The 24,981-nt window shown below is 43.2% G+C and overlaps 1 pseudogene; it reads left to right on the top strand.

The window, feature by feature from the left end:
• Positions 1 to 2,368: 2,368 nt before the first annotated feature.
• Positions 2,369 to 2,517, top strand: LOC116374277 (uncharacterized; annotated as a pseudogene).
• The last annotated feature ends 22,464 nt before the right edge of the window (positions 2,518 to 24,981 follow it).

The following is a 24,981-nucleotide window of genomic DNA, read 5'->3' as shown; positions in this document are numbered from 1 at the left end:
AGACAACAGCATATAGGACAAGAAGGTAGAGACAACAATACATCACGCAAAGCAGCCACAACTGTCAGTAAGAGTGTCCATGATTGAGTCTTTGAATGAAGAGATTGAGATAAACTGTCCAGTTTGAATGTCTGTTGCAGCTCGTTCCAGTCGCTAGATGAGGCGAACTGAAAATGTGTGCTTTTGGGACCTTTAACAGAATGTGACCGGCAGAACGGGTGTTATATGTGGAGGATGAGGGCTGCAGTAGATATCTCAGATAGGGGGGAGAGAGGCCTAAGAGGATTTTATAAATAAGCATCAAACAGTGGGTCTTGTGACGGGTATGCGGAGATTATCATTTTACTGAAGAGTGAAGTGTGCATTGATGTGTTCTATAAGGAGCATTGGTGGCAAATCTGATGGCCGAATGGTAAAAAACATCTAGCCGCTCGAGAGCACCCTTACCTGCCAATCTATAAATTACGTCTCCATAATCTAGCATGGGCAGGATGGTCATCTGAATCAGGGTTAGTTTGGCAGCTGGGGTGAAAGAGGAGTAATTACAATAGAGGAAACCAAGTCTAGATTTAATTTTAGCCTGCAGCTTTGATATGTCCTGAGAGAAGGACAGTGTACCATCTAGCCATACTCCCAAGTACTTGTATGAGGTGACTACTTCAAGCTCTAAACTCTCACATGCTGACCAGACCGGACACGTCACGTGCGCAAGGGTTGCAAAATAAATGTAGAAATCCATGTTATTCAATTTTTGCACCCACACTGCTCGATGGTGCCAATGGGCTTCTGCGTTACCAAGGACTAAAATACAAGTCATTCCTATTTCTGACGCAGATCGCACTGCATGTCCTCATTGGTTTATAGAAGCAGGTACCCACGTGCCATCTCCTCATTGGTTATATCCACATGGGTGACTGAAAGATGAACTGTTTTGCCGGTTGTCATGGTAATACTATGAAAGTTTAGATGCCAATCACCATATAAGTTCAAAGATGAAAAAGCCTGGAAGGAGGAGAGTTGACTAGAAATGATTCGGTTGACCGTTTTATGTGTGGATTAATTGTCAGAGTAGAGGACCTTGTGCATTTCAGGTAAAATAACAACTCAATGATTATATCCCAGGACAAATTAGCTAGCAACAGCAAGCTAGCTAAATAGGACAAATTGCTAGCATGTGCAAGCTAGCTAGCTAAATAGGACAAATTGCTAGCATGTGCAAGCTAGCTAGGTAAATTGCCATACATGTTTAATGTTTTTTGACCTGTCCCCAAATTAATGCAATTGGTTCAAAGCAAATGAAAGATAAACATCTTATTAAACTACCCATCATGTCCGATTTAAAAAATGCTTTACAGCGAAAGCACAACATATGATTATGTTAGGTCATAGCCAAGTCGAAAAAACACACAGCCATTTTTTCCAGACAAAAATAGGAGTCACAAAAAGCAGAAATATAGATAAAAGGAATCACTAACCTCTGATGATCTTCATCAGATGACACTCATAGGACATCATGTTACACAATACATGTATGTTTTGTTCAATAATGTGCATATTTATATCCTAAAATCTCAGTTTACATTGCCGCCTTGTTTTGATTCCAAAACATCCGGTGATTTTGCAGAAATACTCATATAATAAACATTGATAAAAGAGTGTTATTCACATAATTAAAGATAGATTTCTCCTTAATGCAACCGCTGTGTCAGATTTCAAAAAAACTTTACGGAAAAGCATAATCTGAGAACGGCGCTCAGAACCCAAAACAGCCAGAGGAATATCCGCCATTTTGGAGGAAACAACACCATAAATATTCACTTACCTTTGATGATCTTCATCAGAAGGCACTCCCAGGAATCCTAGTTCGACAATAAATGACTGATTTGTTCCATAAAGTTCCATAAAGTCCATAATTTATGTCCAAATAGCCACTTGTTGTTAGCGTGTTCAGCCCGAGCCCAGTTTCCAACATCTCCATGTCATCTGGGTAGCGCCCGACCGGCTCCACCCCCCCCCCCCCCCCCCTTCCCCCGTAAGGCACGGCCGCACGGCACACCTGTGGGCAGGTGCGTCGGCCGCACCCCAAAGGGGATTGAGGGTTGCCGGTGAATGGGGTTTTCCCGCCTCGTTCTCCAACATTAAGCTGCTTGGGTGTCGCCCAGGACCCTCACACGGCTCCGGGAACCTAGCCAACCACTATGTGCCCCGGCGCAGGTGGGGCTTTAATGTCTCCCCTCCCGTCGATTTGGAGAAGGTGGAGCACCTGGACACTTTTCGTTCAACCGTAATCCTTTTTGCTCTCACTCTGGCGAAGGACGGGCAGGGGAAAGGAGGGCAACCTCCCCAACCCCGCCAAGCCACTAGCCTCTGCGGAAAACGGTGGATCACTCGGCTCGTGCGTTGATGAAGAACGCAGCTAGCTGCGAGAACTGAATTGCAGGACACATTGATCATCGACACTTTGAACGCACCTTGCGGCCAAAGGTTCCTACTGGAGCTACACCTGTCTGAGGGTTGCTTTGTATATAATACAGATGAATACCATATATGGATACTTAAAAAAAGGTTTTCAACTCTAAATTACCAAAGTTACCATATATTGCCAAAGATGTCCTGGTAATGTCCTACATTAGTACATTTGATTTGCAATAGTAGAAACATGTATGTTTACCACAAATAAATAACCAAAGATCTCACATCTCTTAAAAATGTATTCCTTCATAGTCAGTGAGGGTACAGAAAGATTAAGTGCATTGGGTTGTTTCCTTTTGGTATGAGAAAGGCCTTAATTTCATAAAATGTATATAATTGCTGTTGTACTCCCAAGGTCGAAGGCTCGACCAAAACCTGTGAAACAAATGGGACCATAAACTGATAATAAAACTAACTGAGCCTCTATTCTACTTTTCATCTCTCTCTCTCTCTTTCTTTCTCACCTAACTCCCCCAGTAATTTACTCTATAACTCTGCATATATCTTGTGTTTCACTAGGTAATGCACAGTAACACAGGGCTAGTAAATTATCTTTCTGGATGCTGGATGCTCCGGCTGAAAAGTGACTTCAAGCACAGAAGCTAGCCAGCTACTAGCCGGAGCAAATGAGAGAACACCTCACTCTGACCATTTTACTCACCCTAGCTAAGAGGGTTAGACTGGTTGGCAACAACACAGGCACTCAGGACAGAGGCACAGGTCAGTGTTACAACTTAAATCAGGTTTCCATTTTCCATGACTATCCAGGACAAAAACCTCTTCTTCAAAGACTCTTTTGAATGAAGGAACTTTAGACTTTTGCCTAGTGTGTGGTACTGCTCACCTATTTAACACTTTGTAATGATAAAAGGACAATTGTGCAGAATGGATTTGACCTCCACACTCATATCTTTGAACCCTAGCCAAGGGGGTCTCAAGCCTTTGACACAGGACTAGTTCTGAAGGCCACAGCAGTCACCGCTTCAATTAAAGTCCCATTTCCCCAAGGCCAAAAGCCAAGAGACACTAACCTGAATGACCCCTTTGATGCATTAAAAAGTAACTCTCTCAGAGGATGTAGCCTAGCATTGTGGATGGTCAACTCATTTTCAAAGCGATGTTACTTTCTTCTCCGTCAGGTTGAGCTATCAAGCTCTTTAACTCCCTGTACACAGCAACTGGCATTTATATTATGAAAAGGCCCTTTCTCTCAGTCTCCAGTCCGTTGCCACTAATCCAATACGCCCATTAGAAGTGATGAATTATAAACTATGGAGCCCAAAAGCTCTCTCCTCATATCCTATTTTGTTCTGAGAGTGACACATCAATGACTGATCAAATGAGATCAGGTGTGTATTGTGGTTATGGAAGGTCTGCTGCCACCAGACCACTTACTGTATCTGTACTGACAGCAGAGGAGAAGAAGCCATCCAGCAACATTCCAATAAAATTGAAGAGACCAGCTGCCACTAAATAATAGCACAATAGATCAGTACAATCGCATGAGATGATGGGAAGTGGAGAGAAAGAACCCGTCACAATGTTGTCAATAACACATTGCATAGACGACACACATGGCGTACTACAACAAAATTATGTTTTTAATTCTTTGGGTTTTAATAGCTATTTCCCATTTGGGACCATGTTATAATATATTTTACCAGCAACGTGTAGGTTTCTCATCCATCCATTCATATTCGAAGTATTTCAATATGAGACAAAACCTTTAGAACTATGTTAAGTTCTAATATTGTAAACTGCAAGTCTCCAAATTCTCCACTGGTCAAACCCTTGTATTAATGTGTTGTAGACACTGTTATTGTCTGACAACCTAAACCTTTCTTTTGGTCTTGTTGCCTCAATGTATAAAAAAGCATCAAATAACTTAGAAAAATCTCGTTACTGAGTGCAGACCTTCCACTAATGAAGCCAATAAACAACAGCCATAACCACCCTACTGCTCCAGGACACTTTTAATTTAAAAAAGACGTTCTGCAAAGTGGATTTAATGCGGGATTATTGATATGGTCAAAACATAGTGTCATTTGCATAAAATTCCGTTTTCCGACAATTTCCAGTCCCTTGCGCATGCTCGGGTTGCCCAACAGCCCCCTCGCCCACTTCGCTTCTTTTCCATTAGAAATTAATGACTACCGTAGTTTTATCGCCTTCAGTGGCAGCAAGCAAACCTCATCACAACAGGGTGAGCACGGCTGTCTACTTCGGTCTGGCAAAAGTCTAAACGGAATCCTTAGGACGTCCCAACTCTGTCCTCACCCCATTTGAAATTGGCATTTAAAAGGTTAAGGGTTAAGGTTAGAGTTAAGGTAGGGATTAGGGTTAGGGTTTAGGGTATGGACAACCAAAGGATCCCAGGTAGCACTAACCATTATGTCTGCTACCTCCATTGTGTGCACATCGCCAACAAAAAGCTGTATAATTTTGCATTTCAAGCTAATAAAAGTCATATTGTAGTATATTGCTGGAGGGGAGCACTATTGTTACGCACCTGAAAGCTGGCACTTTATTTGATTCGCTTTTTGAAAAACAAATATGATAAAGGGGTGATGCAATGCAATGGCAAATCCGTGTTGGACAGTAGTGAAATACATGTCGTTCAAATTATAATTGTATAGATTCACTATGCAGAAATCGCTCTGCCATTTCCTGGTTGTTAAAATTCTAATACTTAACCTAATTTCAGTTTATGTGAAAGCTTTAACAAGCAAGTATAGTGTAGAGAATCATTGTACCATCTAAACCGCTGTGAAATATATTTTCCATAACCAAAAATATATTAAAAACAAAACTTAAAAACAGGAACCATAGAAATTGTGCAAATAGATCTACAGCTTCTTAGACTTGCTTTCAATGAGAATTACTATCACGACTCAGGATTTGACCCAGATGCAGACAGTTTGATTATAACAAAGGGGCAGGCAAGGGCAGGTCGACTGCAGGCAGAGGTTCATAATCCAAGGCAGATTCAATCAGGGACAGAACGTCAGGCAGAATCAGGGTCAGGACAGGCAGAAAGGTGAGAACCGGGAAGACTAGGAAACAAAAACTTGAACAGGAAAGACATACAAACAGAAAACACAAGTATAAATAGACAGGGGATACAGGGGATAATGGGGATTAATAGGAGACACCTGGTGGGGTATGGAAACAAGCACAAGACAGGTGAAACAGATCAGGGTGTGACATATTTCTATGTCGTACAAAAAGTTACATATTGCAGCAGTAATTACATTTTGCAGTAGCTTGGTGGTAGTTGAACTAAATAAAAATATTGGTAGTGCTTTCCGTACTTAATTACTTTGTGTAGTGGTTTAGCTAACTACTGGAACTACAAGCTACTTTTTGGCAAAAATAAAATGTGGGTGAAGTAGGTAAGAATTTCCTTTCTTTTTCAGTATCAAACCTGCCTAATTCTCACTTTTTGTGTTCAATAGGCTAAATGACACATTCTGTTAACATCTGACTCCAGAGTGATGTCTTGCAATTTGTAGTCTGACAATTTAGATTTAGATATAATTCTTCACTAAGTAGTTTAGATGTGGTAACTGTTTTTTAAAAGTTTTATCAAATCAAATCAAATGTTATTTGTCACATACTCGGGTTGGTTAGCAGATGTTAATGCGAGTGTAGCGAAATGCTTGTGCTTCTAGTTCCGACAATGCAGTAATAACCAACGAGTAATCCAGCTAACAATTCCAAAACTACTACCTTATACACACAAGTGTAAAGGGATAAAGAGTATGTACATAAAGATATATGAATGAGTGATGGTACAGAGCGGCATAGGCAAGATGCAGTAGATGGTATCGAGTACAGTATATACATATGAGATGAGTATGTAAACAAAGTGGCATAGTTAAAAGTGGCTAGTGATACATGTATTACATAAAGATGTAGTAGATGATATAGAGTACAGTATATATGTATACATATGAGATAAATAATGTAGGGTATGTAAACATTATATTAAGTAGCATTGTTTAAAGTGGCTAGTGATATATTTGACATAAATTCCCATCAATTCCCATTATTAAAGTGGCTGGAGTTGAGTCAGTGTGTTGGCAGCAGCCACTCAATGTTAGTGGTGGCTGTTTAACAGTCTGATGGCCTTGAGATAGAAGCTGTTTTTCAGTCTCTCGGTCCCAGCTTTGATGCACCTGTACTGACCTCGCCTTCTGGATGATAGCGGGGTGAACAGGCAGTGGCTTGGGTGGTTGTTGTCCTTGATGATCTTTATGGCCTTCCTGTGACATCAGGTGGTGTAGGTGTCCTGGAGGGCAGGTAGTTTGCCCCCGGTGATGCATTGTGCAGACCTCACTACCCTCTGGAGATCCTTACGGTTGTGGGCGGAGCAGTTGCCGTACCGGGCGGTGATACAGCCCGACAGGATGCTCTCGATTGTGCATCTGTAGAAGTTTGTGAGTGCTTTTGGTGACAAGCCGAATTTCTTCAGCCTCCTGAGGTTGAAGAGGCGCTGCTGCGCCTTCTTCACGATGCTGTCTGTGTGGGTGGACCAATTCAGTTTGTCTGTGATGTGTACGCCGAGGAACTTAAAACTTACTACCCTCTCCACTACTGTTCCATCGATGTGGATAAGGGGGTGTTCCCTCTGCTGTTTCCTGAAGTCCACAATCATCTCCTTAGTTTTGTTGACGTTGAGTGTGAGGTTATTTTCCTGACACCACACTCCGAGGGCCCTCACCTCCTCCCTGTAGGCCGTCTCGTCGTTGTTGGTAATCAAGCCTACCACTGTTGTGTCGTCCGCAAACTTGATGATTGAGTTGGAGGCGTGCGTGGCCACGCAGTCGTGGGTGAACAGGGAGTAAAGGAGAGGGCTCAGAACGCACCCTTGTGGGGCCTCAGTGTTGAGAATCAGCGGGGTGGAGATGTTGTTACCTACCCTCACCACCTGGGGGCGGCCCGTCAGGAAGTCCAGTACCCAGTTGCACAGGGCGGGGTCGAGACCCAGGGTCTCGAGCTTGATGACGAGCTTGGAGGGTACTATGGTGTTAAATGCTGAGCTGTAGTCGATGAACAGCATTCTCACATAGGTATTACTCTTGTCCAGATGGGTTAGGGCAGTGTGCAGTGTGGTTGAGATTGCATCGTCTGTGGACCTATTTGGGCGGTAAGCAAATTGGAGTGGGTCTAGGGTGTCAGGTAGGGTGGAGGTGATATGGTCCTTGACTAGTCTCTCAAAGCACTTCATGATGACGGAGGTGAGTGCTACGGGGCGGTAGTCATTTAGCTCAGTTACCTTAGCTTTCTTGGGAACAGGAACAATGGTGGCCGTCTTGAAGCATGTGGGAACAGCAGACAGGGATAGGGATCGATTGAATATGTCCGTAAACACACCAGCCAGCTGGTCTGCGCATGCTCTGAGGGCGCGGCTGGGGATGCCGTCTGGGCCTGCAGCCTTGCGAGGGTTAACACGTTTAAATGTTTTGGTTGCGGGCCGTGTCAGTGGCACTGAATTGTCCTCAAAGCAGGCAAAAAAGTTATTTAGTCTGCCTGGGAGCAAGGCATCCTGGTCCGTGACGGGGCTGGTTTTCTTTTTGTAATCCGTGATTGACTGTAGACCCTGCCACATACCTCTTGTGTCTGAGCCGTTGAATTGCGATTCTACTTTGTCTATATACTGACGCTTAGCTTGTTTGATTGCCTTGCAGAGGGAATAGCTACACTGTTTGTATTCGGTCATGTTTCCGGTCACCTTGGCCTGATTTAAAAGCAGTGGTTCGCGCTTTCAGTTTCACACGAATGCTGTAATCAATCCACGGTTTCTGGTTTGGGAATGTTTTAATCGTTGCTATGGGAACGACATCTTCAACGCACGTTCTAATGAACTCGCTCACCGAAACAGCGTATTCGTCAATGTTGTTGTCTGACGCAATACGAAACATATCCCAGTCCACGTGATGGAAGCAGTCTTGGAGCGTGGAATCAGATTGGTCGGACCAGCGTTGAACAGACCTCAGCGTGGGAGCTTCTTGTTTTAGCTTCTGTCTGTAGGCAGGAAGCAACAAAATGTGGTCGTGATCAGCTTTTCCGAAAGGAGTGCGGGGGATGGCCTTATATGCATCGCGGAAGTTAGAATAGCAATGATCCAAGGTTTTACCAGCCCTGTTTGCGCAATCGATATGCTGATACAATTTAGGGAGTCTTGTTTTCAGATAAGCCTTGTTAAAATCCCCAGCTACAATGAATGCAGCCTCAGGATATATGGATTCCAGTTTGCAAAGAGTCAAATAAAGTTCGTTCAGAGCCATCGATGTGTCTGATTTGGGGGGAATATATACGGCTGTGATTATAATCGAAGAGAATTCCCTTGGTAGATAATGCGGTCGACATTTGATTGTGAGGAATTCTAAATCAGGTGAATAGAAGGACTTGAGTTCCTGTATGTTGTTGTGACCACACCACATCTCGTTAACCATAAAGCATATGCCCCCGCCCCTCTTCTTACCAGAAAGATGTTTGTTTCTGTCGGCGCGATGCATGGAGAAACCAGCTGGCTGCACCGACTCCGATAGCGTCTCTCGAGTGAGCCATGTTTCTGTGAAGCAAAGAACGTTACAGTCCCTGATGTCCCTCTGGAATGCTACCCTTGCTCGGATTTCATCAACCTTGTTGTCAAGAGACTGGACATTGGCGAGTAGTATGCTAGGGAGTGGCGCGTGACGTGCCCGTCTCCGGAGCCTGACCAGAAGACCGCTTCGTTTGCCTCTTTTACGACGTCGTTGTTTTGGGTCGCAGGCTGGGATCCATTCCGTTGTCCTGGGTGAAAGGCAGAACACAGGATCTGCTCCGGGAAAGTCACATTCTGGTTGGTCGTACTGATGGTGAGTTGACGCTGCTCTTATATTCAGTAGTTCTTCTCGACTGTATGTAATGAAACCTAAGATGACCTGGGGTACCAATGTAAGAAATAACACGTAAAAAAAAAACTGCATAGTTTCCTAGGAACACGAAGCGAGGCGGCCATCTCTGTCGGCGCCGGAAGTTGAAGTAAACTAAAGGGTAGCTTAAAGCTTTAAAGTATTGTAGTTTAAGTATTGAAGTTTAACTTCTTCCAGTGTGAAGTAATTGGTATCTTCGTAAACTGTATTTTCAGAGTAGCTTCCCCAACATGAAAATACAGCCTCTGAAGTGTTTACCCATGATGTTTTTACTATTATATGTATATACAGCCGTATCAGATCAAAATGATACCCCCAATATTAATGAATATGTTTGATGATTTTGAACATATTAATGGCATATCTGCATATCAAATATAACACAGTTAGATTAAATTGATGCATAATGCAAGGGGAAAATCTACTGCAGTACATGAACAGCAGAACCCATTGCCGGACAGTGTAATATTTTGTAATGTGTCCCATGTCATATAATGTGTACATGGCACATGAGATGAGGAAAAGCCATCAATTTTAACTGTTCGGATGCACATGTGGCACATAGTGCTTTCGTAAAATATTCAGATCCCTTCCCTTTTTCCACATTTTGTTACTTTACAGCCTTATTCTAAAACTGATTAAATTATTTTTTCCCTAATCAATCTACCCCATAATGACGAAGCAAAAACAGGCTTTTATAAATGTGTGTACATTTATTTAAAAAACAACTAAATACCTTATTTACAAAAGTATTTAGACCCTTTGCTATGAGACTTGAAATTTACCTCAGGTGCATCCTGTTTGAATTGATCATCCTTGAGATGTTTCTACAACTTCATTGGAGTCTAACTGTGATAAATTCAACTGATTGGAAATGATTTGTAAAGACCCATAACTGTCTATACAAGGTCCCACAGCTGACAGTGAATGTCAGAGCAAAAACCGGAAAGGATTGTCCGTAGAGCTACGAGACAGGATTGTGTCAAGGCATAGATGGAAGGGTACCAAAAATTGTCTGCAGCATTGAAGGTCCCCAAGAACACAGTGGCCTCCATAATTATTAAATGGAAGAAGTTTGGAACCACCAAGACTCTTCCTAGCGATTGCCACCTGGCCAAATTGAGAAATTGGGGGAGAAAGGCCAAGGTCAGGGAAATTACCAAGTACCCGATGGTTACTCTGACATAGCTCTAGATTTCCTCTGTGGAGATTAGGAACTATCTCTGCAGCACTCCACCAATCAGGACTTTATAGTCAACTGGCCAGATGGAAGCCACTCCTCAGTAAAAAGCACATGACAGCCTGCTTGGAGTTTGCCAAAAGGCACCTAAAGGACTGTCAGACCCTGAGAAACAAGATTCTCTGGTCTGATGACACCGAGATTGAACTCTTTGGCCTGAATGTCAAGCGTCACATCTGAAGGAAGCCTGGCACCATCCCTACGGTGAAGCATTGTGGTGGCAGCATCATGCTGCTGGGATGTTTTTCAGCGGCAGGGACTGGGAGACTTGTCAGAATCGTGGCAAAGGTGAATGGGGCAGAGAGATCCTTGATGAAAACCTGCTCCAGAGAGCTCAGGACCTTGGAAGGAGAACATTCACTCAAGTCTAACAGGACCACGATCTTAAGCACACAGCCAAGACAACGCAGGAGTGGCCTTGAGTGGCTCAACCAGAATGTCCTTGAGTGGCCCAACCAGCGCCCAGACTTGAACCCGATCGAACATCTCTGGAGAGACTGAAAATAGCTGTGCAGCGACGCTCCCCATCCAACCTGACAGAGCTTGAAAGGATCAACAGAGAAGAAAGGGATAAACTCCACCAAATATACAGTACCAGTCAAACTTTTGGACACTCCTCTTCATTCATTCATGTTTAAAAAAAATATATATATTACTATTTTCTACATATGAAATAACACATATGGAATCATGTATGGAATCATGTATTAACCAAAAAAGTGTTAAACACCCTTTTCCTTAAAGATAGCTTTGCATACTCTTGGCATTCTCTCAAGCAGCGTCATGAGGTAGTCACCTGGAATGCATTTCAATTAACAGGTGTGCCTTGTAAAAAGTTCATTTGTGGAATTTCTTTCCCACTTAATACATTTGAGACAATAAGTTGTGTTGTGATAAGGTATGGGCGGTATATAGAAGGGAGCCCTATTTGGTAAAATACCAAGTCGATAAAATGACAAGAACAGCTCAAATAAGCAAAGAGAAATGACAGTCCATCATTAGTTTAAGACATGAAGGTCAGTCAATCCGGAAAATTTCAGTACAGTCGCAAAAACCATCATGCTCTATGATGAAACTGTCTCTCATGAGGACCGCCACAGGAAAGGAAGACCCAGAGTTACCTCTGCTGCAGAGTATGTAAGTTCATTAGAGTTACCAGCCTCAGAAATTGCAGCCCAAATAAATGCTTCACTGAGTTCAAGTAAGACACACCTCAACATCCACTCTTCAGAGGAGACTGCGTGACTCAGGACTTCATGGCAAAATTGCTGCAAAGAAACCACTACTAAAGGACACCAATAATAAGAAGAGACTTGCTTTGGCTAAGAAACACGAGCAATGGACATTAGACCGGTGGAAATCTGTACTTTTTTCCCAATGAGTCCAAATTTAAGATTTTTGGTTCCAACCGCCGTGTCTTTGGGAGACACAGAGTAGGTGAATGGATGATCTCCGCATGTGTGGTTCCCACCTTGAAGCATGGAGGTGTGATGGTATGAGGGTGCTTTGTTGGTGAAACTGTCTGTGATTTATTTCGAATTCAAGGCACACTTAACCAGCATGGCTAACACAACATTCTACAGCAACACGCCATCCCATCTGCTTTGCACTTAGTGGGACTATCATTTGCTTTTCAAGAATTACCCAACAGACCTCCAGGCTGTGTAAGAGCTGTTTGACCAAGAAGGAGAGTGAATGAGTGCTACATCAAATGACTTGGCCTCCACAATCACATAACCTCAACACAGTTGAGATGGTTTGGGATGAGTTGAACTGCAGAGTGAAGGAAAAACAGCCAACAAGTGCTCAGCATATGTGGGAACTCCTTCAAGACTTGGAAAAGCATTCCAGGTGAAGCTGGTTGTGCAGAGCTGTCATCAAGGCAAAGGGTTGCTACTTCGAAGAATCTCAAATATGAAATATATGTTGTTTTGTTTAAGACTTTTTCGGTTACTACATGATTCCATATTTGTTATTTCATAGTGTTGATGTCTTCACTATTATTCTACAATGTAGAAAATAGTCTAATTTAAGGGAAACCATTGAATGAGTAGATCTGTCCAAACTTTTGACTGGTATTGTGGCGTCCTACCCAAGAAGACTTGAGGCTGTAAACGCTGTCAAAGATGCATCCACAAAGTGGTGAGTAAAGGGTCTGAATACTTACAGCATGTAAATGTATTATTTCATTTTTTTTCTGCATTTGCAAAAACATCTCAAAACCTGTTTTTGCTTTGCCATTATGGAGTATTGTGTGTAGATTGGTGAAGAAGAAAAAACAAATGAATACATTTTAGAATAAGGCTGTAAAGTAACAAAATGTGGAACAAGTCAAGGGGTCTGAATACTTTCCGAATGCGTTGTTCATCTGTGAGCATGAATGTTTGCGGGTGTGTGTGAGGACTAAATTGCATACTATGTCAGAAGATACAAACTGAGCCTGGCATTTGTGCATGAGGGCCATTATTTTATTTTAATGAGAAACTGATTGCAAATAGAGAAGCAATCCCAAGGCTTTGTTACCTTTACCGCTCAAAGCTTGGAAAAGGGACCATTTTCTGCACAAGACCAGTAATGTAAAAAAGGTCCATTAACCAATGTTTCCAATAGGCAAAATGAGAAATAGTGAGTTTTGATCATTTGTCACCACCCAAACAGCATATTAGTTGATCACATCGGACAGCCTACACCCCAGCACTACATTTAAAACAAAGGTGCGTGGCCACATGTGCGCACAATTTATTCACGTTAGTTGTAGTATCCGGCAGCACAACATCAATTAACCTTGACCGTGCCTCTCTTGCTCTGTGTCAAGGGCATTCTACGTTGGTTAAGGGGGAGGGACAGTGGAGTGGATTATATCTCCCTTTAGAAAGGTTGCTATGACTGTTGCCACTGGTCTGCAGAGTGCAGATCCATGCCTGCATGTGAGGGATGTGGTTGTATTCAATTTTCTATCAGTGGTTAATCCTTTTCTCATGCTTGGCATATCTATCTACAGTATTTATTGGCTATATCTGTCTGCATTCTCAATTTAGCCTAGGTCTGTTTTTCTGTGTCTGCTGTCACACAGACCAAACTGAGGCTCAATAAGCATGCATATCCCATCTATTTTTCATCCATCCAATTATTGTTGCATTTCATTAAATGTTTCACTTAACTTATGTTTGCTCCATCACAGAAAAAAATAATATACCACAAGTATTGAAATGATGATGCTCACGAGGCATCTCATTATACTCTTAGCTCATCCCTGTCTTGGTTATCTTCCAGTGTGGGGAGGGAAGAATTAACATCCTCCTATACAGTGGTCTTCCTATTTAATCTTGGTTCAATTATCGTTAATTCCGCCACCTGTTCTTAAATCACCACTCTAACTGCATTAACAAACATGTTTACTGGGTCAATATACAAATACATAAAATAAGAAACGTCTAAGTGTTTTGAAAAGTAGAATCATATCTTTAATACTATTTGAAATGAGGTATGATGCAGACTCCTAACACTGTACACTGAATTTAATTTAGGGGAAATCTTAGGGCTTTATTCCAGTCGGCCTGTATAACGGAACTTGACAAGATGGCATATAATGATACTTTTTATGGCATGATTGCTCATGAGCAGAGACCATTGAAATGAATAACAACATCCATGGGGTCTTTGTATAGTTATTATAGAAGCCTACATTAAAAAAAAAATATGTTATGATGATAGCTCTCAATCTTGAATGCAACCAAAAAATGACAATGCCTGCAGCAGTGTTTCCCAACTCCGATCCTGGAGTACCACCAACAGTACATATTTTCATTGTGGCCCTGACCCTCCACCTCCAAATCAATCCTGCTCCAGAGTACAGGCCTCGGTGTAACGCTCATTCCTTCGACGATAAACAACAAATCCGACTATTTACCCCTGGGTGAGACAAAACTACAACTCATCAGTGAAGAGCACTTCTTGCCAGTCTTGTCTGGTCCAGTGACGGTGGGTTTGTGCCCATAGGCGACGTTGTTGCAGGCCTACAATCCCTCAGTCCAGCCTCTCTTAGCCTATTGCGGACAGTCTGATCACTGATGGAGGGATTGTGCGTTCCTGGTGTAACTCGGGCAGTTGTTGTTGCCATCCTGTACCTGTCCCGCAGGTGTGATGTTCGGATGTACCGATCCTGTGCAGGTGTTGTTACACGTGGTCCGTTCTGTCTCCCTGTAGCGCTGTCTTAGGCGTCTCACAGTACGGACATTGCAATTTATTGCCCTGGCCACATCTGCAGTCCTCATGCCTCCTTGCAGCATGCCGACCGTTCCACGGGTGCATGTTCATTAATTGTTTATGGTTCATTGAACAAGCATGGGAAACAGTGTTTAAACCCTTTACAATATAGATCTATGAAATTATTTGGATTTTACTAATTATCTTTGAAAGACAGGGTCCTGAAAAAGGGACGTTCATTTTTTTGCTGAGCTTATTTATGAAGCCCTTTTACATCAGCCGAAACCCAGCCTAAAACCCCAAACGGCAAGCAATGCAGATGTAGAAGCAAGGTGGCTAGGAAAAACTCCATAGAAAGGCCAGAACCTAGAGAGGAACCAGGCTATGGAGGGTGGCCAGTCCTATTCTGGCTGTGCCGGGTGGAGATTATAACAGAACATGGCCAAGATGTTCAAATGTTCATAGATGACCTGCAGGGTCAGATAATAATAATCACAGTGGTTGTAGAGGGTGCAACATGTCAGCACCTTTGGAGTAAATGTCAGTTGGCTTTTCATAGCCGATCATTCAGAGTTAGAGACAGCATGTGCGGTAGAGAGAGGGTCCAAAACAGCAGGTCTAGGACAAGGTAACACGTCCAGTGAACATGTCAGGGTTCCATAGCCGCAGGCAGAACAGTTGAAACTGGATCAGCAGCATGACCAGGTGGACTGGGGACATCAAGGAGTCATCAGGCCAGGTAGTCTTGAGGCATGGTCCTAGGGCTCGGGTCTTTCGTGCGAAGAGAGAGAGAAAGAGAGAATTAGAGGGAGCATACTTAAATTCACACAGGACACCAGATGAGACAGGGGAAATACTCCCGATATAAGAGACTGACCCTAGCCCCCCGACACAAACTATTGCAGTATAAATACTGGAGGCTGAGACAGGAGGGGTCGGGAGACACTGTGGCCCTATCCGACGATACCCCCAGACATGGCCAAACAGACAGGATATAACCTACTACCCTGAGACAAAGCCAAGTATAGCACACGAAGATCTCCCACACAGCATGAACCCGAGGGGGGCACCAACCCGGACAGGAAGATCCCGTCAGTGACTCAAACCACTCAAGTGACACACCCCTCCTATGGACAGCATGGAAGAGCACCAGTAAGCCAGTGACTCAGGCCCCATAATATGATTAGAGCCAGAGAATTCCAGTGGAGGGGAACCGGCCAGGCAGAGATAGCAAGGGCGGTTTGTCGCTCCAGTGCCTTTCCGTTCACCTTCTCACCCCTGGGCCAGACTACACTCAATCATAGGACCTACTGAAGAGATGAGTCTTCAATAAAGACTTAAAGGTTGAGACCGAGTCTGCGTCTCTCACATGGATAGGCAGACCATTCCATAAAAATTAAGCTCTATATGAAAAGCCCTGCCTCCAGCTACATGTCCTGGTAATCCGTCTGGCACTGAGGCCTTGTGAATGTTGACCCGTTTAAAGGTCTTGCTCACATCGTCTACGGAGAGCGTGATCACACAGTCATCCGGAACAGCTGGTGCTCTCATGCATATTTCAGTGTTACTTGCCTCGAAGCGAGCATAGAGGTAATTTAGCTCGTCTGGTAGGTTTGTGTGGCTGTGCTTCCCTTTGTAGTCTGTAATAGTTTGCAAGCCCTGCCACATCCGACGATGGTTGGAGACGGAGTAGTACAATTCAATCTTAGTCCTGTATTGACTGCATTGGTGTGCAGAATGGCTTCTCGGAATGCACAACTCGTCGGTCCTAGTCACAGATGAGCTATTGCAGTAGATGACAACACCGGGTTCCACTCCTATCAGCTAAAAACAAGAAGAAGCAGCTCCAGTGGGAACGCGATCACCAATATTGGACAATTGATGAGTGGAAAACATCATCTGGGCCAAGGTTTCCCAGTTCCTGTTGAGACAAACAAAAACATCTAGTCAGCGGCTGTCCTGTGGGCGAAAACGGCTTGTTGATGAGAGAAGTCTGAGGAGAATGGCAAGAATCGTGCAAGCCAGCAGGCGGTCCACAAACAGGAAAATAACTGTGCGGTGGTGTGTAGAACGGCATCTCGGAGCGCACAGCTCGTCGGTCCTTGTCACACATGAGCTATTGCAGCAGACGACCCCACCGTGTTCCACTCCTATCAACTAAAAACAAGAGGAAGTAGCTCCAGTGGGAACGCGATCACCAACACTGGACAATTGAGGAGTGGAAAAACATCACCTGGTCTGAAGAATCCCAGTTCCTATTGAGTCATGCTGATGGCAGAGTCATAATTTGCCATAAGCAGCTTGAGTCCATTAATCCACCATGCATGTTGTCAATGGTACAGGCTGGTGGCAGTGGTGTAATGGTGTAGGGAATGTTTTCCTGGCACACGTTAGGTCCCTTTATACCCATTGACCAAAACCTTGAAGAATCAACACCCCAAATAATTCAGGGTGTTCTTAAAGCAAATGGGGGCCCAACCCGGTACTAGATGGGTGTACCTAAGTGTGTATATATACACACAGTACAGAGTCAAAAGTTTGGCGCCAAAGATTTTCTATATTTTTACTATTTTCTACATTGTAGAATAATAGTGAATAGATCAAAACAATTAAAAACACAAATGGAATCATGTACTAACCAAAAAAAGTGTTGAACAAATGTTACATTCTTCAAAGTAGCCACCCGTTGCATTGAGTACAGCTTTGCACACTCTTGGCATTCTCTCAACCAGCTTCATGAGGTAGTCATAGGGCTATCTTCTGTATACCACCCCTACCTTGTCACAACACAACTGATTGGCTTAACAAGGCATTGGCTTAACAAGGCACACCTGTTAATTAAATGCATTCCAGGTGACTACCTCATAAAGCTGGTTGAGAGAATGCCAAACGTGGCACAGATATTGTAACGAATCCCTTCGGCTCTACAGTCTAGCGGGGATGGCAACGAGACCCGTAACATAACATGCAAATAACAGTAAAAAAGTAACCGTGTGAACAAAAACCACAGGCAACTTAAATCTACCGTCAAACACTCAGAGTTTATTTTTTAAATACAAGGAAATAAATATATATATGAGAGGGAGAGGGAGAGGGAGAGGGAGAGGGAGGGAGGGAGGGAGGGAGGGAGGGAGAGAGGGAGGGAGAGAGAGAGAGAGAGAGAGAGAGAGAGAGAGAGAGAGAGAGAGAGAGAGAGAGAGAGAGAGAGAGAGAGAGAGAGAGAGAGAGAGAGAGAGAGAGAGAGAGAGAGAGAGAGAGAGAGAGAGAGAGGTTCAACCACATGTGTGACGGGGACAACGTATGAGTCACTCCATCTATGGCTTCAATAACAGCTCCTTCTGAATTCAGAGAAATACAGTGGGGCAAAAAAGTATTTAGTCAGCCACCAATTGTGCAAGTTTTCCCACTTAAAAAGATGAGATAGGCCTGTAATTTTCATCATAGGTACACTTTGACTATGAAAGAAAAAATGAGATTTTTTTTTTTGCAAATTATGGTGCAAATTATGGTGGAAAATAAGTATTTGGTCACCTACAAACAAGCAAGATTTCTGGCTCTCACAGACCTGTAACTTCTTCTTTAAGAGGCTCCTCTGTCCTCCACTCGTTACCTTAATTAATGGCACCTGTTTGAACTTGTTATCAGTATAAAAGACACCTGTCCACAACCTCAAACAGTCACACTCCAAACTCCACTATGGCCAAGACCAAACGGGGGGAGCTAGTGAATGACCAGCAGAGAGCAACATCTGCTGAGTGTTCTGACATTGCCAATTTTGCTGGAATGTTCCTTAATCGTAATTTCCTAGACAGACATTAGGGATTCAGTCAAAATCAGACCTGACCTGACACAATTGTTCCGAACATGACACTGCAGAAATTGCCCAGGTTGTTTTTAATGTATGTGATAGCGCTTGTTTCTGAATGTAAGATGAGAGAAACCCATACATTTTCACTTTCACTCATTGTCACTGCCATTATGAAATTGAAATGAGGATTGGGATGACAATAATATATTCCATTTAGCAGATGCTTTTATCAAAAGCAACTCACAGTCATGCGTGCATACATTTCACGTACCGGTGGTCCCGGGAATAGAACCCACTTTTCTGGAGTTACAATCTAACACTACAAATCAAATGAATGGGAGGGTTACCACCTGTGGAATTATTATTTTCTGCAGGACAACTAGAAAGAAATACAAACAAAAAAAAACATTACTTTTATTCTTAACGAAGTTAGGAACTATGTATTGAGCGATAGCCTGCACCTGACTGGCTTAGCTGAAAGCAAGACATTAATCAAATTAATGGAATGTTCTAGTTCTGGTGAGAATTAAGTCCCTTAAAAGGAATTAACTTCCATTGAAATGCATCATGGTAAAAAAAATACATTAGTGTGCCTCTGACGGCAACCCATGTCATACCTTTTTATTTTTGTCCAACTTTGAAATATCTGGGCCATGGCATCTATGGTTTCTATGGTGAAGTGGATTCTTCATGGCAATTGTGACTCCTCGTTTTCACACAAAGCAGTCTCGAGGTCATACCTTGTGGATGTTTTCTTCGCCACCCTTTGCCATCTCTTAAGTGACAAAAGGGCTCATTTCATGTGCTATGCCATGGATTATATCAGGACCAATCATGTGGCAGTCACTGCAGGTGGGTGGTAAGGTGATTCCCAGATCCCACATCCATTCCCACTGCTCCGAGTCTACTCGCCTTTCTGAGACGGATGGATGGGAGAGGGCACATGGATTAAGCATCCCAGCTGGTGTTGCTATTCCAATGGGATAATGCTTGTCGAAAGGCTCCCCTTGAGAGAGAGACAGAAGGAGAGAGAGAGAGCCCGAAAGAGAGAGACCGAGAGAGAGGAGAGACACTGAGACAGAGTTCAAGAGAAACAGAGCGAGAGAGAGAGCGAGAGGGAGAGGGAGAGGGAGAGGGAGAGGGAGAGGGAGAGGGAGAGGGAGAGGGAGAGAGAGAGAGACCGAGAGAGGAGAGACACTGGGACAGAGTCAAAGAGAAACAGAGAGAAAGAGAGAGAGAGAGAGACTGGCAATGTTAACATATGTTTGCCATGCCAATAAAACCCTTAAATTGAAATTGAAAATGCATTGAGAACGAGAGAGACCAAGAGAGAGAGAGAGAAAGAGAGACAGAGACCGAGAGAGTTTTTGGAGTTTTTATAAAACCTTTATTTTATACTCAAGTATTAACATAAATAATGGCACACTGTGCCTTTTCAGAAATTAAAAAACACGTCATTCTTAAATAAACATTAAAAAAAATATGTAAAAAATGTTTTTGAAGCATGTTTCCCTTCCTCCACAAAACATACCGCTCCTTCACAAGCCCCCTTCTCCTCAGAAAATGGGAGATATTTTACAGCTGAGAAGAACTCTTTGATTGATCCCTTAAAACACATTATACATCCTGCCCATGTTCCCTACTCAGAAAAAATTGACATCTTAGCTTGTCCCAAAATAAAATGTAACAGTTGACATTTTCTTTTCTTTTGCTTATTATATTGAAACCCCAAAATTAAATCAATGTTATTGAAAATGTCCCCTACAGCTGTAACAAGTCTCTAGTATTTCAGAGAGGCTTTATCCTCTCACAATTGTTTCTCTTATATTACAAAAAGAAAATCCATCTTCAACATCTGAGCTAATGACAGATATAAAAGCATTAACTGCATTGATGCCATGCAAAACCCTCCATTGCATATCACCAGTACCCTTTTGTAACGGTGGCTTGTACAGTGCTCTCCATGCTGGCTTTACCTTGTCATCAAGGCCCAGTTTCACCCTCCAAGGAGTGTCTTTTCTATTTTTCAATTAATCTTTATTCAAAACCTTGACACACCCCCTATATAAGTACTTTACATTCACCTCATCCAAACCCACCTCTTCCAATCCTCTCAAATCCAGTAATAACGCCTTTCTTTATTACTCTGAGATATTGGGTGTAATCCCTAGTCTTGGAAATTGGACGTTTTCATCTTGTACCTTTTTGTTGTGACTGTTGAGCATAATCCACTCTTCTGCTGATAGTCTTCCTGCAGCTTCCCAGCAGTTGTCTGACAATCCTTTCCGATCCCCAGATGTTCAGCCACCCATCCTCCATCCATTAAGGTGGGCCCAGCCATGTCCATTAGCTGTTTAAGGGTGATGATTTTGCCATTCACCAGAATCTTGGCGAAATGTGGAACAGCTGCAGTTGTACAATCCAGTCTTGCCCCATACACCAGAGGTTCCTCCAGCAGTCAATGCACTGATTCCGTTGTAGTGTTTCTTCATTATACTCAAATTATACTCCAAGCCCTAAGATCAAATCAAATCAAATTAATTTATATAGCCCTTCGTACATCAGCTGATATCTCAAAGTGCTGTACAGAAACCCAGCCTAAAACCCAAAACAGCAAGCAATGCAGGTGTAGAAGCACGGTGGCTAGGAAAAACTCCCTAGAAAGGCCAAAACCTAGGAAGAAACCTAGAGAGGAACCAGGCTATGTGGGGTGGCCAGTCCTCTTCTGGCTTTGCCGGGTGGAGATTATAACAGAACATGGCCAAGATGTTCAAATGTTCATAAATGGCCAGCATGGTCGAATAATAATAAGGCAGAACAGTTGAAACTGGAGCAGCAGCACGGTCAGGTGGACTGGGGACAGCAAGGAGTCATCATGTCAGGTAGTCCTGGGGCATGGTCCTAGGGCTCAGGTCCTCCGAGAGAGAGAAAGAAAGAGAGAAGGAGAGAATTAGAGAACGCACACTTAGATTCACACAGGACACCGAATAGGACAGGAGAAGTACTCCAGATATAACAAACTGACCCTAGCCCCTCGACACAAACTACTGCAGCATAAATACTGGAGGCTGAGATGACAAGATGGCCTCTGTAAAATGGAGGCGCTCCCTCCCTGGAAATCTAGCTACGATCAACCAAAAATAAAACCTTCTTTAAACCTAATCCTCCTACCTGCTGTAAAGAAGACCTGCCACCCCTCTCCAAACCACATTTTCTGGTCCATAAAGCAACCATTGAATAAACTGGAACAGGAAAGCAGCACCACTGCTAGCCAGATGTACAAGACCTTGTCCCCCCTCCTCTTTTGACAAATACAGAACACTTTGTGGAACCCAATGATATTTATCCCAAAATAAATCTACAATAATTTCCTGTATCTTAGCCAGAAGGCCAGACAGTGGCTCTAAACATGCCAACCGATACCACAGTGCAGAAGTAACCACATTGTTAACAATAATAGTGTGCCCCCTATATGACATACGAGATAACAACCAATGCCATCTCCTCATCCTCCATTACACCATTTCATCCACCCCATTCCAATTTTTTTCCATAGTCCCCTCATCCTCTTGGTTCCCTCCTATATACTTAAAACGTTCCTTACACCATTCCAGCCACCCTGGCAAAGCCATGATCCCTCCAGACCATTTCCCAATCTGTAAAGCACAACTTTTTCCCAATTTGCCTTTGCAGAAGAATATCCTCTGAAAGGTACACCACTTCAATGCGACGTCTAATGTTATTTAGTAGTGGCTCTATAGCGATGGCATATAACATTCCTGACAACGAACACCCCTGCCTAATACCTCTACACACTTTAAAAGGAGCGCTTATATCATGGATATAAAACCAGAGCTGAAACCAAATGCCTCCAAAAGTGCACTATAAGTATTGATGTTCAACTCGGTCAAATGCCTTTTCCTGATCAATTGAAATTAGACCAGCATCCAACCCAATAGCCCTAGAGACATCCCCAAAAAATCCAGAATCAGGGAAATGTTATCCCCTATCTGCCTGCAGGGAACACAGTAGGACTGGTCTGTGTGTATGATTTGCCTCATCACCTCCCTCAGCCTGTTGGACAATGCCTTGGACAGGATCTTACAATCAGTGCACAATAAGGCCACCGGCCTCCAGTTCTTCACCTCCCTAGGGTCACTCTTTTTTGGCAGTAGGGTGAGGACAGCCCTCCTGCAGCTTATCGGTAGTAATACCTCCAGTCAAACTATCATTAACTACTGCTAGCAAATCCTCTCCCAAGATAGCCCAAAAATACTTTAAAAGGTAAACGGGAAGCCATCAATGCCCGGTGCCCTTCCATTTTCCATGCCTTTCAATGCAGTGTATTGCTCCTGCAAAGACAATGGTTGTTCTAGCTCAACCTGAGCTTCTGCTGCCACCTGTGGGAGCCCATTAAAGAACTGTTGTGTTACTGTTGTATCCTCTTTGTACTCACACTTGTAGAGCTCAGCATAGAACTCTACTGCCCTCTTTCTAATTTCACTAGGGCTAGTGAGCTCCTGTCCAGCAGCTAATTTGAGGCAATGAATACTTCTTCTTTGTCCATTCTTTTTCTCTAAACCAAAGAAAAAATATGATTTTTTTTTAATTTCACCTTTATTTAACCAGGTAGGCAAGTTGAGAACAAGTTCTCATTTACAATTGCGACCTGGCCAAGATAAAGCAAAGCAGTTAGACACAGACAACAACACAGAGTTACACATGGAGTAAAGCAAACATACAGTCAATAATACATTTGAAAAATACGTCTATATACAATGTGAGCAAATTTTTTATTTATTTATTTATTTATTTTACCTTTATTTAACCAGGTAGGCAAGTTGAGAACAAGTTCTCATTTACAATTGCGACCTGGCCAAGATAAAGCAAAGCAGTTCGACAGATAAAACGACACAGAGTTACACATGGAGTAAAAACAAACATACAGTCAATAATGCAGTATAAACAAGTCTATATACAATGTGAGCAAATGAGGTGAGAAGGGAGGTAAAGGCAAAAAAGGCCAAGATGGCAAAGTAAATACAATATAGCAAGTAAAATACTGGAATGGTAGTTTTGCAATGGAAGAATGTGCAAAGTAGAAATAAAAAAATAATGGGGTGCAAAGGAGCAAAATAAATAAATAAATAAAAATTAAATACAGTTGGGAAAGAGGTAGTTGTTTGGGCTAAATTATAGGTGGGCTATGTACAGGTGCAGTAATCTGTGAGCTGCTCTGACAGTTGGTGCTTAAAGCTAGTGAGGGAGATAAGTGTTTCCAGTTTCAGAGATTTTTGTAGTTCGTTCCAGTCATTGGCAGCAGAGAACTGGAAGGAGAGGCGGCCAAAGAAAGAATTGGTTTTGGGGGTGACTAGAGAGATATACCTGCTGGAGCGTGTGCTACAGGTGGGAGATGCTATGGTGACCAGCGAGCTGAGATAAGGGGGGACTTTACCTAGCAGGGTCTTGTAGATGACATGGAGCCAGTGGGTTTGGCGACGAGTATGAAGCGAGGGCCAGCCAACGAGAGCGTACAGGTCGCAATGGTGGGTAGTATATGGGGCTTTGGTGATAAAACGGATTGCACTGTGATAGACTGCATCCAATTTGTTGAGTAGGGTATTGGAGGCTATTTTGTAAATGACATCGCCAAAGTCGAGGATTGGTAGGATGGTCAGTTTTACAAGGGTATGTTTGGCAGCATGAGTGAAGGATGCTTTGTTGCGAAATAGGAAGCCAATTCTAGATTTAACTTTGGATTGGAGATGTTTGATATGGGTCTGGAAGGAGAGTTTACAATCTAACCAGACACCTAAGTATTTGTAGTTGTCCACGTATTCTAAGTCAGAGCCGTCCAGAGTAGTGATGTTGGACAGGCGGGTAGGTGCAGGCAGCGATCGGTTGAAGAGCATGCATTTAGTTTTACTTGCATTCAAGAGCAATTGGAGGCCACGGAAGGAGAGTTGTATGGCATTGAAGCTTGCCTGGAGGGTTGTTAACACAGTGTCCAGAGAAGGGCCGGAAGTATACAGAATGGTGTCGTCTGCGTAGAGGTGGATCAGGGACTCACCAGCAGCAAGAGCGACCTCATTGATGTATACAGAGAAGAGAGTCGGTCCAAGAATTGAACCCTGTGGCACCCCCATAGAGACTGCCAGAGGTCCGGACAGCAGACCCTCCGATTTGACACACTGAACTCTATCAGAGAAGTAGTTGGTGAACCAGGCGAGGCAATCATTTGAGAAACCAAGGCTGTCGAGTCTGCCGATGAGGATATGGTGATTGACAGAGTCGAAAGCCTTGGCCAGATCAATGAATACGGCTGCACAGTAATG

This window comes from Oncorhynchus kisutch, linkage group LG5 (assembly GCF_002021735.2).
Source record: "Oncorhynchus kisutch isolate 150728-3 linkage group LG5, Okis_V2, whole genome shotgun sequence".
Taxonomy (NCBI): Eukaryota; Metazoa; Chordata; class Actinopteri; order Salmoniformes; family Salmonidae; genus Oncorhynchus; species Oncorhynchus kisutch.
This window is presented reverse-complemented; position numbering and strand designations above follow the sequence as displayed.